Here is a 13277-nt window from a genome sequence, read left to right as displayed (position 1 = left end):
GAATCCATCACTAGCAGACTGCAGTCCTATGGGTCCATATGGTCTCCAGGGTTGTCTAACATCTGTATAGAGCCACCGCGCCTGCTCCATTCACCTTCGGGTCACCGAAAGTCATCTGCAGACATATGAAGTTATCGAGTTGCTGACAGAGTCATGCGAGGTTCATCCAGGACCCCTCTATATTTCATTCAGCTTACATCAAGTGCTTCAGAGGGACATCAAACTCATTTTCATGTTGAAATCATACGAGGTTAAGTGGAGCTATATTGGGTTATATTGATTCCACCGGAGTCATTTTCAGGAAGATCGTATAACTTGATATGATACCAGGATGTCAATGAAGCTAAAAGGATGCTCTCAGAGAGATGCATTATGGTCAGTTCACATGGATTTAGCAGGTCGTTTATCTGTGCAAAGGTCAGATCAACGGCCACTATACCTGAAAGCGGACAAAGCACTGAACTATAAACCAGTGCGCATTGTTAGGCCTTAAAGCTGCAGTCTGCCCGTGCTTGGGTCCAATCACATATATCAAGTATAAAATCCCATATAAATACATTACCGTGTTGGCATCCAGCAAATGCATATGTCGCTGACTCACACCAGCAAAGATCTTTACGAGAGCAGGCGCCAATGTCGCAACGCTTCTGTTGAAAGGGGCCACTAGAATCAACAAAAACGGAAACTCCCTCGCAGTCACTTTAATGCTGTCAGCATTAAGTGTAAGTAGTGTAGTTATTGTTGTAGCTTGTTGAAGTGCAACTGCTTTTAAATACTTCATACACACACACAAGGGGAGAGCACCTTCATAAGGGTCGTGATATGATGAATGGAAGAGGACAGCTTTTGGAAGATTTTGGCTTTGCTTTGTGAGATAAGGGATCATTTGATTTCTTTGGGTAATCACTAATCCATAAATCTCTATTCACCCGAACCGGGCCCTACATAGACGCTGCCTTTTTGAAAAGGACACAAGCCAAAAACGCGTGGCTTCTGGTGTCACAGCAAGTGCGGTTGAATTCCACATTAACACTCCTTCAGCAGCTACTTTTTCAGAAATACAAGAAGAGCAACCGGTGTGTGTTTTTACAGTGGCAGACAAACAAACTCATGTTGCTTTAATGAGGCCAGTCAGATATAATTGGGCAATAGAGGTCCGGTTTCATGCTGAACACAGCAAGACTAGTTTTCCACACAACTGCAAGACATGGTAACAGGAGCCGACGACATCGCTGAGAGGTTGGAGGTGTCGTTGTCAATCTCGTATTTATAACTGGTGTACTAGAACAACTGTTAAAACGTTTTCTTAATTTGCAGGTACATGTTTCTTACGAGCCTCGATTTAGACACTGTTATCCAGTAACAATTAAACTGATCAGGGGACACGACACATCACACTGACTTTAGTTCAGACAATGCTGAGTCTATATATCGTTGTGGTCCGCTTTGTTTTCTACTTTTCTTCTCATGTATTATTTCTGCTGTATTGGACCGTATTATGTTGCGCAGGTGCTTCTATTTTCGTCCAACTCATACATAGGCGATGTGTTGCTGTATCCGTCTTTATTTGATGATAATGCTGAGGTTCTGAAAAAAAAAAAATAACCCTAATAAAAATAAGTGCTGCAATTAACTTTTTCTACCTCCCACAGCGCTACATCACACAAAACACCGGAAACACACACACAGGTGAAAAACACTATGGGAAGTTCATCAGAGAGATATTTTGCAAATAATATGTTCCCTCCAGGCCGCATCTGCACAACAAAAGCCGCTCGGTTCCACCGTTTACCGACCATGACTGGAAAAAAAAAAAAAAAAAAAAAAGGTGACTCATCACTCTACCGACCTCACTTTTTAATGGCTGTGCAGGGAGCTATCATGCAATTTCTAGAGGAAAACAATGATCTTTGAGTTCAGCGATCGTCCATGTTTGACCAAACATCCACTGGTTAAACCTAGAATTTTTTTCTTTCATGCAAATGTTCCTTTTTTCCTTACACGTGCATTATACAACGTTTCTTAACTAACTGCAGTCTAGACTCTTCCAATGGAAACAATCCTTCTGTGTGTTTAAAGCAGTGTTTGTAGAGGCAGGAGCTAATCTGAAGAGACATTGTTTCATACAACTCCATTAATTAGTACACATTAATGTCTCAAGTGATGCAAACTGCAGAAGGGTTGTGTTGAGTTCAGATGCACACTGAAAGAAATTGTGTTTCCAAAAAAAATAACTTATCCATTCCTCTCTGTACAAGCCCTGAGAATGAAGATGACACTCAAGACCAAAGTTATGAACAAAACTACTGTGACATCTTTAGTGGATTTCGTGTCAGTGCCTGATCCTCGCCAGCCGCCTGATTGGTACCGCCAGCACAGAGTGTACAACAAACTTAATATTCTCATCTTTAGTTGACACAAACTCAAAATAATGACCGTATTTCCAGATTGAAAACACACATTTCACTCCTCCCTCCATTGTTGTTTGTGTTTATGTCGCTGCGTGGTTGCATAAGAAGAAAGTAAAAATATATATGTTTACTAAGGAAAATGACAACAATAATAGTAACGCACAGTGACTTGAATAAGTAACTTTAATCTGATAACTGGTTTGAAAATATTAATGCGTTAGATTACTCGTTACTTGGAAAAAGTGGTCAGATGAGAGTAACGTTGCTAAGTAATGCTTTACTGGCATCACTGTCTACTCAATACGAAAGGTATCAACCACCTATTTTTAGTGGGTTTACAAGTGCTTCAAAAGCCCACATATACAAATACATATAGTGTAAAAATGGTGAAAGCATCAACTCCTCAGCAATGTACGAGAAAGCAGAGTTTATTACTGTGACACCACTGTAGGAAATAGCAGAGGCCAAGACATATTTTCCAGTTATCATCCAAGCTGGCTAGCACAAAACACGCTATCACACCAGCTAGCTTTAGCTGGCTCTCATCCCCAACCCTGCGCTCTCATGGTAGCATATGGACATTATGGGCTAAACTGAAAGTACACATCAAATACAGTTCCCTCAAAGATGGTATATGTCATTTTAGGTCAGTTCTCATCAGGCTGATGTATGCTACGCAGTGTGGGGAATAACAGCGTTACAATAAACGGTGTTACTGATGGTGTTATTTTTTTTTAAGTAACGGGTATTCTAACTAATTACTATTACCATCATTAAAACGCTGTTACCGTTGCCGACTATTAAATGTGGTGTGATAGAAACTGAAGCTACTCACTAAAGCTGTTGTCATCTGACTGCCTCAGCTCTCAGCCACAGCAGGAGGAGGGAGGGGAGTGATGGTGATTGGCTCTTTAAGGTAGAGTGAGAGTTTGTAAGCCAATCAGAGGCAGTGTTCAGTTTACACACAAACCACACATGCACACAGCAGCCTCACACACACTAGCAGAGGTGAGCTGCAGCAATGTGGAGTCCAGAGGGAAAGTTGATGTTTTCAAAGTGGAAGTACAGACACGTCTTTAATCTCTTTTGTCCGTCTCCGCTGTAAGCAACTCTAATCTAATGAAGCATCTCTGAACTGCACACGCTTCTACAACACTAGTGGCCAAAAACACCATTGTTGACACTGTTGATGATGACAGCAGGTGTGGCTAATGTGAGCTCTGCTAACAAAGAAGGACACCGAGCTGTCTGAGCAGCTACAGCTGGATTTTTTCTGCTCCAGCTTCACAAAAACTTGACACAGACTGAACTGAATGCAGCAATAGGCAGGTATGTTGTCGAGAACATGCTCCTGTTATCAACAGGTGACTCAGACTCCTTCGGAGCCCTTACGGGTAAAATACCAGGGAAAGCAGGTGCCGGTCCGCCATGCAGAAAGATATTTTACAGAGATGCCGAGTACGCTGAACCGAATGCCAAGATCAAAAGGGGGAATAATTAAAAGTAACACAATAATTACTTTTCCTGGTAACTAGGTACTTTAATTGTGGAGTAATTCCGTTACTAACTCAGTTCCTTTTTGGAAGAAGTAACTAGTAATTATAACTAATTACTTTTTTTTAAAAGTAACGTGCCCAACACTGATGCTAATTTACATTTTTCCTCTATGTTATTTTCATGCAAGTTACTGAGAAGCATCAGCTGAGTCCTGCTTGCGATTAAGTCAGACGGGTGTATGGGCGGGACGTTGACCTGCCAGTCCGCATGCCCCCCACAGATTGCCACTCTACAGATTGCATTCAAACTTGTCGGACTCCTGCTGATATCTGAGCACCTTCAAAGGTGAGCAGGCAGACCTCATCACATTCATTTGCACTGCATGATATGTGCATTGACACCATGACTTGACATGCATATTTGCCTTATCTGATTATGATGTCCAAAGAGAGAGAGAGATCACATTTAAATACCACGTAAACATCGGGTCAACATGAACTCATAACACATACTAACATTGCTGTACTGCCATTATTGAAATTTTATATACTGTACATTTTGGAAAAATAAATAAATAAAAAATAAAACAAAGAAGAGACATAACATGTTTACACACTTAATGGTGGTATTTAAAGAAACACACACACTTAAATTCCAGTAAAAACCCCATTAAAAAGTCTTTAAAACCTCTTTAAGCCCGATCATCACTTCCCTTAGTGCAGCAGCTATGCTTGAGCTCCGCTTCCACTGAGAGGTGGGGAAAGGTAAAGTGGATGTGACAGATCATGAATCAGGAAGTCAAACTGTGCCTTCCCATCTGGAACTACAAATCCTTCATCAAGCATTTAATACACACTCATTAAGAAATGCAGGGGCACACTTGCACACGCACGCAATCACACGCATGCACGGGAAAACTGGGTTCACACAGTGTACTAGAACACGAGGGGGCAGAAGCTCTCTCTCACACACACACACACACACACACACACACACACACACAGTCATTAATGTCAAATTATAATCAGCACATTATGTTGTACACAAGAGTACCTTCTTTCCACCTACTGAATGATAAATGACAGTGTAATGTCAACACTGTAGAATGCTAAATGTGGAAAAACGGCAGGTGAGGTAAAGATTAGTATAAAGTGTGTAGACTGCAATAACAGAACATACATCAGTGTATTCACTTCACTGGTGTTTTTTTTTTTTTTTTTAGAAAATCAGAACAGAATCCATTGCTTAAAGCGATAAATACAGCTTTTTCAAATCCCCCTTCCTTGTGTCGCATATGTCGTTAGCAACATGGCTAATGCTAATGGCCAGGCTACTGTCTGAATAACAAAACAACCGTGAGAATCTCAATTTGACCCTGATCTCAGTGGTATGAAGAGGCAAGAGTAAAACACCTGGTTGCACTAAAAAATAGGCAGGTATTGTTACTTACTGATCTGGTCAAATGAATAGGGGGGAACACACACTGGTAAGGGAACAGACTTTGACACAACAGCGGTGCTCTCCATCAAGTGAATCCCTGTCCGTTTACCCTGGTTTTGACCTTTGCTTCTATCACTTTCTCTGTCTCCTCCATAGTTACTCCAGTTGTTCCAGTTGTTTGTTATGTGAGGATAGCGACCAGGGAAAACAATGTATTTGAGGCAAACACGCTACCTGCCTTTGTCTGCCACCAAGCCTGATTAGAAAGCATGGCGAAAAAGACTTTTATGGGGAGCTTATCGATATGTACGTGGTGTCATTTTCCCTTACAGCCATTACTCTGCTATCAATAATTACATCAGAATGCTAAGTTCAAGCACAAAAAGTTGTCAATTACAAGTAAATTTGGGATTATCTATATCTTCGAATGTCATTTTGCAAGACAGTTTCAGCACAAAGTAACGATTTAAAAAATAGCTATCTCGTGCTTTTCTGAGTCCCTTCCTGACAACTTTGAAATGCCACACCAATATTTTTGTGCTCAACCTGTCTGACTATAGTCGAAGCTGCTGGTCACGCGCCATCCTCCAAGCCTGCATGAGACCGCTACTGGTATTTGTCCATCAAGAAACTCAGAGGCCACTCTTTGAACAACTCTGACGCCGAGCAACGTCTCCCGCTCATTCTTTTAGCTCGGTGGGTGTGCACTATAGCTTGCTAAGTGCTTTTGCTATGCATGGAGCCCAGCTGGAACAGGGGGATCAAACCATCCCCACTCTACCTCCCCAAGCTTCAGCCAACAAAGTCTGATAAAACACGGAACTCAGCTTACTGAGTTTGAGTAATTGCTAATTGACAAGGTTTTTTTTAGAACAGCATTCAGCAAGTCTTTGAGCTCAGCATGGTCCCGTTGCTGGCTAGTCCTATGGCACAAAATGTGCTTTATAAATCTCACTTCTTAAATGTATAGAGATTACAGGAAAAAGGGCAGAGACTGGAGAAAAATTACAGGGCAAACTTTGTAGGGAAAGGACATTCATGTCAGGTGGATACATATCAGTAGGGGGGAAATATGATCAGCAGGTGGAGTTGGATCAAGTTTTCCCCCATCCCCTTTAAAAGTAGCAGACATTTTTTCCTAATGAACAGGGAGGAGAGTCCAGGCCGTCTTCTCCTGACATAAGACTGGCCTTGTCGAGAAGACCCATAGCTGCAAGGTGCAAATATGCAAAATCTAAGATTTACATAACTCTGAATATGAACACATGCAACCTGTGAAAGGTTTCCTCACTTCCACTGCATACTGGGTTAGGGGAACTTCCTCATTCTGACTACAAATGAGCAAAAAAGATCGGAGATTAAATTGAACCCATACTCTCTGGCCAGCTCCAAACAGCGGAGCAGTTTATCCCCCTGCTCAACCTGGCCCTTCAAACTCTGTGAACGTTTGATCTGTTTTGATACAGCACCCCCTAGTGGCAGACATTATATATTGTATGTTAACCTGAGTGACGTATTTACGTTAGGAGACTGACTAGTTATTTTAACCAACTGTATGTAATTTCCCTAAACCAAACCAAATGGAGATAATGTTAGAGCCCAAATGTCTTAAAATGTCATAATATGTGAACTTTTTGTTCATGGGCTCTCTAATTCTAATCAAATGATGCATACTTAGTAGTATTGCTAACTTGGTCTTCACTGGTCTTCAATTCACTGACAATTGACAAGCATGTTGGATTCTGCACGTTTTATGCGGTACACCTAAAAGTTGTTTTGTGTATATTTATTTGTGCTCGTTTAATTCAACATGTTCTGTGGTTTGCTATGAGTGTAAGTTGAATTTTTGAGTGTGAGTGTTCACTGTCATTGCAAATGTGATGTTGCTGCTCTAAGTGCAGTAGATGATTGCTTCATCTACCAAGCATGTGGATACTCAGGAGGAGTTAAGAATTGCTCTCAGTATGCTTATACAGAAATAGACATACAAGTTAAGCAGCTAACAGGGACAATTGAGCTGAGCAAATAAAGGCAAATAACAAACATGACTGTTACATACACTCGATTGGGCAATAAGCAGATGTTATTCGTGCTTGGTATCTATCATAGCGGACATTAAGTCTGCAATGTAATTAGTCAAACTTACATTTGCAAAAGCCTGTTCTACATTACATTGTAATTTAGATAAAAATGAATGCACTGTTAATCTTCACTGGGATGGACAACACATCTTAAACAATTTATCAATGTAAAGTACACAGATGTCCAACATAGTCTTTCAATTTTAATGAAAACAAAAAAAAAAAGCCAATGTGAATGAAAATGTAAAGAAGGTTTAAAGAGAGACTGAGATGTTGCACAGATGGCTGATAATGTTGCCCATCACTGAATTCAGAAATGCAAAGATTAATTCTGAAATGACTTTTTATACACATAATGTCATTTCAGAATTAATCTATTATCTTTATTCTCATTAACTTGGTTTAAATATGCAAGTTTAATTTATTTCAAATTGATTAGATGTAGACTTCAGCCCCTTTCTGATTACATAAACATGAGTTATTTTAACTTGAGGTCTTTTAACTTTAAATGATGAGTTGGATGAATGTAATGTACAGAGTTCAGTCAACTCATAGAACTAACTTTGTAAAGAAACACGATCAGCATATTGGCAGACTCCCCAGCATGCATTGATGCAGAGGTAAAACTCTCCAGAGACCTGTCTTTTTTATAGTTTGAAGCAGGCGTGTCGTTAGCCCTGGGTATTCGGAGCTATTGCCCAGGATATGTTGGGAATAGCCATAGATTTATGTACCTTTAAAAAAAAAAAAAGAAGAAGAAGAAGAAAGAAAGCAGCCATGAACGTGACATTGTCACCAGCACAAATTGTGCAGAAGCTGACCTGACTTTCAAGATCATTTGTTGCAAATTCAACATCAGTGTTATTCTTTCCCCCTCTATGCGTCACTGATATTACCAGTAGTATTATAGTCGTTAGTTATTATGGATATGCAGAGGTTCTTTGAAAAAAAAAAAAAGAAAAAGAAAAGTTGTAGCTAGAGCCAGCCAGTGGACAGAACATCCAGGACCCAAGGTTTCCAAGCAGAACTTTGTAGAGAGATGATCGACGTGGTTATGTCAAGTATGCAAACCTGTATTAAACTGAAAATGCGCATAACAACGTCTTTAATTGATGCTTAAAGTGGCAACAAATAGCTGTTCCCCGTAAGTGTTTCAAACTGGTATTATTGATGGCAGTGCTGTTGCCAAGATGACTGGAATCATTTAGTTTCCGTCTACGTTGCAAATAAAAGCAACTAGGGACAAAATGCTTGTTTATCCAGTCATTAATTGATCGGCAGTTAACCTTCCTTTTCTCAGGCGGCAGCGTGCCCAGTGGCAATTATTTAGCAAGAACCAAGTTTGTAAGGACCCAGCCTAACTGTTGTTGGTTTCATTCCGTTACATTGCGCATCAACACGTACTTCACAATGATACACTGAAGCAGAAAACGTAACTTGTCTCCTGCCAGTTTAAGCTTCACTTGACTTGACACTTGAAATTCTCTCAGCGCTTCCACTTAGATTGACACTTCGGCATTAATTAGTTCTTACACTTAAATGACGCTTCAAATTATATATTATAATATTCGGCCCACTTCAGTGTCTCCTTCGGAAGTTGTCAGTTTTAGAGATGACTCCAAAGGTTAGATTATGGACCAGATTTACACGATGTTACAGATCCTCCGGCCCCGATTACATCAGTATTTTAGAGGCACTGCCGAAGGCGAAAACTGTCCGGGATTGAGTTGTCTGTCTGAGGAACTTGGAGAAAATATGATGGTATTGATAAATTGTCTGTCTTACTTTCCTGTACATGCTTTTTTTATGAGTTGGCGTTTTATAATTGGAATGTCAACAGTAAAGCCAAATTATTATGCCACTTCATTGCTGTCACATATCCGTAAACATCCAGGTTTGTTTGTAGCCTCTGTCTGTTAAACAATGAATAAAGGATTAAACAATGATTGTTCTATTTTCCTTGTTTCTGTTGGCAATTATGCGTAATCCATCAAGCAATATCCCTTGCTATTTATCTCTGTAATCTTTCTAATTTTTTCTGTCATGATTGCAGCTCTACTGTCACTCCAGACCTCCCTCCAGTGTTGTCAAACTACAGAGCTAACTCTCAACACTTTGAAGGACAACAGAGCGAGTCAGCTCTGATACCAGCTTCAAGAACGCAACTTGCCGAGGACGCCTTGTGATTGTGGGATCCTTTTTTCTGTGAATTCACTCTCACGGCAGAAAGATCAATTAAACATGCTATACTTGGAAAATGTAAGTAGTTTTTACTCATATGTGGGTCTGGTCAAGAGCAAAATGAATTTCTAAATGGAACCCGCTGCTCTTTCTCCTGCTCTGTTAACTGTCACTTAAGCGCTAAGGGGAAGCGGAGGAGAATTGTCCACTTTGTTTCACATGCAGTAAGGAGGCTGGAGCATGGCTCAGCTGCAGTGGAAGGAAAGTCGTCTTTCAACTCAGTATTTCTGCTCAATATTAGCGGCATCTCATAAGACGTAGGATTCACTGCTGTACTTTGAAAGATTGAGCGAGCCTTCAGAAACCCTGCCAGGGTGTTGCTTCCAATTGATCCAGCACAGCACTGAGACCAATTTGCTCTGTTGAAGTGTCTTCTGTCTGTCTGCATGTCAAATGTGGACTGCAGACGGAGTGAGGGAAAAAACTCAAAACATGCTCATTCTTCAGATTAGGTGTGAGAACAGGGTGAAGGGAAGTAGATCTGATCCCTTGTAAATGCTGTTTTTTTGGGTTTTTTTTTTTTTTTGATCCCCGATCATGTTCTGTTCAATCTCTTGCTTAACTTGAGAAGAAATAATCCCATGAAGGAGAGCTGAATGTATTAATCCCCCACCTTTTCCTTCTTATTGTGTAACAGCAATGTTACTGCACAAAAGTAGAAAGTGAGGTAGCTAAGAGACAAATGGCTCTACTTATGCTCACCACAGGGCGCTGCACAGCACAAGTATTATTACTTGTTTCAGACTGATGCAGGTTTCATTTTCACGCCCACCTGTGCACCCCTGGGCGTGTTGGTCTTAAAGTTAGGTATGGTCAGGCACACTGGTGGTGGATTCCTATCTTGAGGCATCAGAAAGCACCATAGGCCAACAAAAATCTGGTCTGAAGTCAAAGGTGCAGTCTGTTTCCTGATATTTAAAGGACACATTAGATGTGCCTACAGAGGCCAGTTCACACTGTTCATACACTCTGATTTTATGATTTGAGAGGCTGCTCTCAGTTTCTCAGTTATTTGAAACATTTCCATGAACACATTAACGCACTGTAGCAAATATTGTGGTCAGTTTAATCAACAACACTTAAAACTGTAGTTATAAACTCTCCAAAGGAAATGAGTCAGGAGTTTTAAACAATCAATGAAGTGAATCAGCACCTCCTCGTGTGCAAATGCTCATGATAACACCAATGTCATTAAGGCGATGTCATTAATATTTTCCTCATTAAGGATGTATTTCTCCCCTATCATCCCTCCGTTATTGATCAGGATGATACTTTTTATGACCTGTCTGACTGAGACTCATGCACAGGTGGAGGGAGGCAGCAGCGCTCCTCGTCCTCCTCAGTTTAATATCAGTATATTTTTTCATCTGGGACAGATGATTGTGAAACAGCGGGGCAGAGGGTCCAGCAGCTGAGGATCACATTATTTCCCCTCAGTGAAGACGAATACTACTGTTCAACATATGACAGGTCCTGGCACACCCAAAAGACAATGGAAGATGACTTGCAGATTGGTTTGATTTATGTGCTGACCAAAACACACCCATGACTAATTCTGAGTCTAAATACCACCTCTTTGCACCATCTGCAGCACTTTGCGCCCAGATTATTCGCCGTTTAACCAGCAAAATGGACTTGGACACGCTGAACACACAAGCTTGCTGTGGTTTAGTCCATGCGCTATAGACCATCTAAATAGGGCCCAAGATGCAAGGAAGAGAGCAGGTGGAACAGAAATGCTGAGAGAATATTGGAGAGGAAATAAAGGATGGTCGCATGAAAAAGTCAGAGGTAACTTTTGAAAAGTCAAGATAAACCCTGATTAAAAAGCTATGCGAGGTCCCATGAACACATCTGTCTGCTTGTTAGAAGAGGGTCAGGTTGCTTTTAAAACACTGGGTCAAAAAGGACCACAAGCAGGAATCAAATACTTCTCTTTTCATTTTACTACTGTCATGTTGATCCTGTGTGACATACATGACATACAATGTCAAATGGAAATCGTTTGCCTCATGTCTTTGTCCACTCTGACTCTATCTATCTATGACTGTCTGTCTGTCTGTCTGTCTGTCTGTCTGTCTGTCTATCTGTTAAACACTGGTTGTGTGAATTGACCAGTGTGCTCCCCTTCTCTTTCCTTTGAAAGATGCATGTTCCTGGAAGATGCTTGGTGAACCGTGTTTCTGTGAAATGTGCCTCAATTCGTACTTGTATTCAGGACTGTGTTTAAATATAAGCAAAGCTCTGACCGTGCTTACACACAGCATCCAATGCTAGAATAGAGAAACTGCTACTAGAAGGCAGTGTGTGTGTGTGTGTCACAGCATGATTTAAACAATTTTACCATCAACATATATTCTGTAATCCCTCTGATTAACAATTAGTCAATTAGTTATTTTGTCTAGCTGGTAGCAGACCTGTAGCCTATTTGTTGTGACATTTGTAACAGGTATTTGAAAAGGGCTCATCTTGCTTTTAGCGAACTGTGCACTCCAAAGGGGGCCAATATTCAGACGGCGTTTGATGTGTTTGGTGAGAGCAGAGTGGCTCCTTACTAAAACAGAGACTGCTGGATTGATGCTGCCAAGTGGCACCTACGTATGTTGGAGCTAGAAACTAAATGTATGGAAAGCCATTGCAGTCCACATCGTAGTCCTTGGCCACTGGCATGCTCCAGCATGAGGCTGAAGATGCATCAAATATTTCTCATCTCTCAGTGGGCCAGTTAATGCCTGCAGTGTTGGAGATGATCATTTCCTCGGGCCTGCAGTGCATCCAGTTCAGTTGCGCAAATCTGAGATCAAACAGGGATTTTACACCATCACTGGATTTCCAAATATAATACGAGCAACAGACTGCACCCACGTTGCATCATCGAGCAAGATATTTTAATTACGTTGACAGAAAAAGGGGCTTCATTCCATCAATGTACAGATTATCTGCGATGTAAATGTGTCTCTGTTAAACGATGATGCCCTGTGGCCTGGAGGAACACACGACTCCGTCACAGTGCAGAGCAGCTCCTTGGGTGTTCGTCAACAGGGAGGAGCTGCTGAAGACGGATGGCTCATTGGTGAGTGTTGAAACGTGTTTAAAATGTTATCACAGGGTTATTAAAACATATGTCATCTGTAGGAGATTCGGATTATCGACAGAAGCCACTCCCTAAACCAACCTGAGGACCTGACCAGAGCAAAATTACAACCAGGCCCGTGTGCGGAATAGGCCTGCTGTAAGTTGTTTAACAAACCAATTGTATTACTTAGAATGCAAATACAAATTGTGCCTGTGTTTTTGAAATGTGCAAAGTTACGTGTAACTAGTTACATTTAAATACGGGCAATGCCTCAGACTCAGGGCTCCTCAGCTCCTCCCTGCCTGCTCCACATTCAGCAGTCTCCTCATTGTTCTGACTCTCAAAACAAAAAAAAAAAAATCAACTACATTACATACTAAACACACTACACCCAGCACTACGTAACACACTAACCATACACTCCAAACACGCTAAATGTCACAAATCTCTCTGTCACTGTCGCTGTCACTCTTTCACCGCTGTCCCTCCCACAACTTCCCCCTGTTCCTCAGCAACCAAATCACATGTTTT

At 41.0% G+C, this 13277-nt stretch overlaps 1 long non-coding RNA gene across 1 annotated transcript; it reads left to right on the top strand.

Moving 5' to 3' along the window:
- The first annotated feature begins 3618 nt into the window (after window positions 1-3618).
- Window positions 3619-9597, top strand: LOC119007943. The gene is made up of 3 exons (XR_005071284.1): window positions 3619-3740; window positions 4096-4253; window positions 9483-9597. It is a non-coding gene; the product is annotated as an uncharacterized LOC119007943 (long non-coding RNA).
- The last annotated feature ends 3680 nt before the right edge of the window (window positions 9598-13277 follow it).

Source organism: Acanthopagrus latus, chromosome 18 (assembly GCF_904848185.1).
Source record: "Acanthopagrus latus isolate v.2019 chromosome 18, fAcaLat1.1, whole genome shotgun sequence".
NCBI lineage: Eukaryota > Metazoa > Chordata > Actinopteri > Spariformes > Sparidae > Acanthopagrus > Acanthopagrus latus.
The sequence above is the reverse complement of the archived record's forward strand: the minus strand, read 5'-3'. Positions and strand labels throughout refer to the sequence as shown.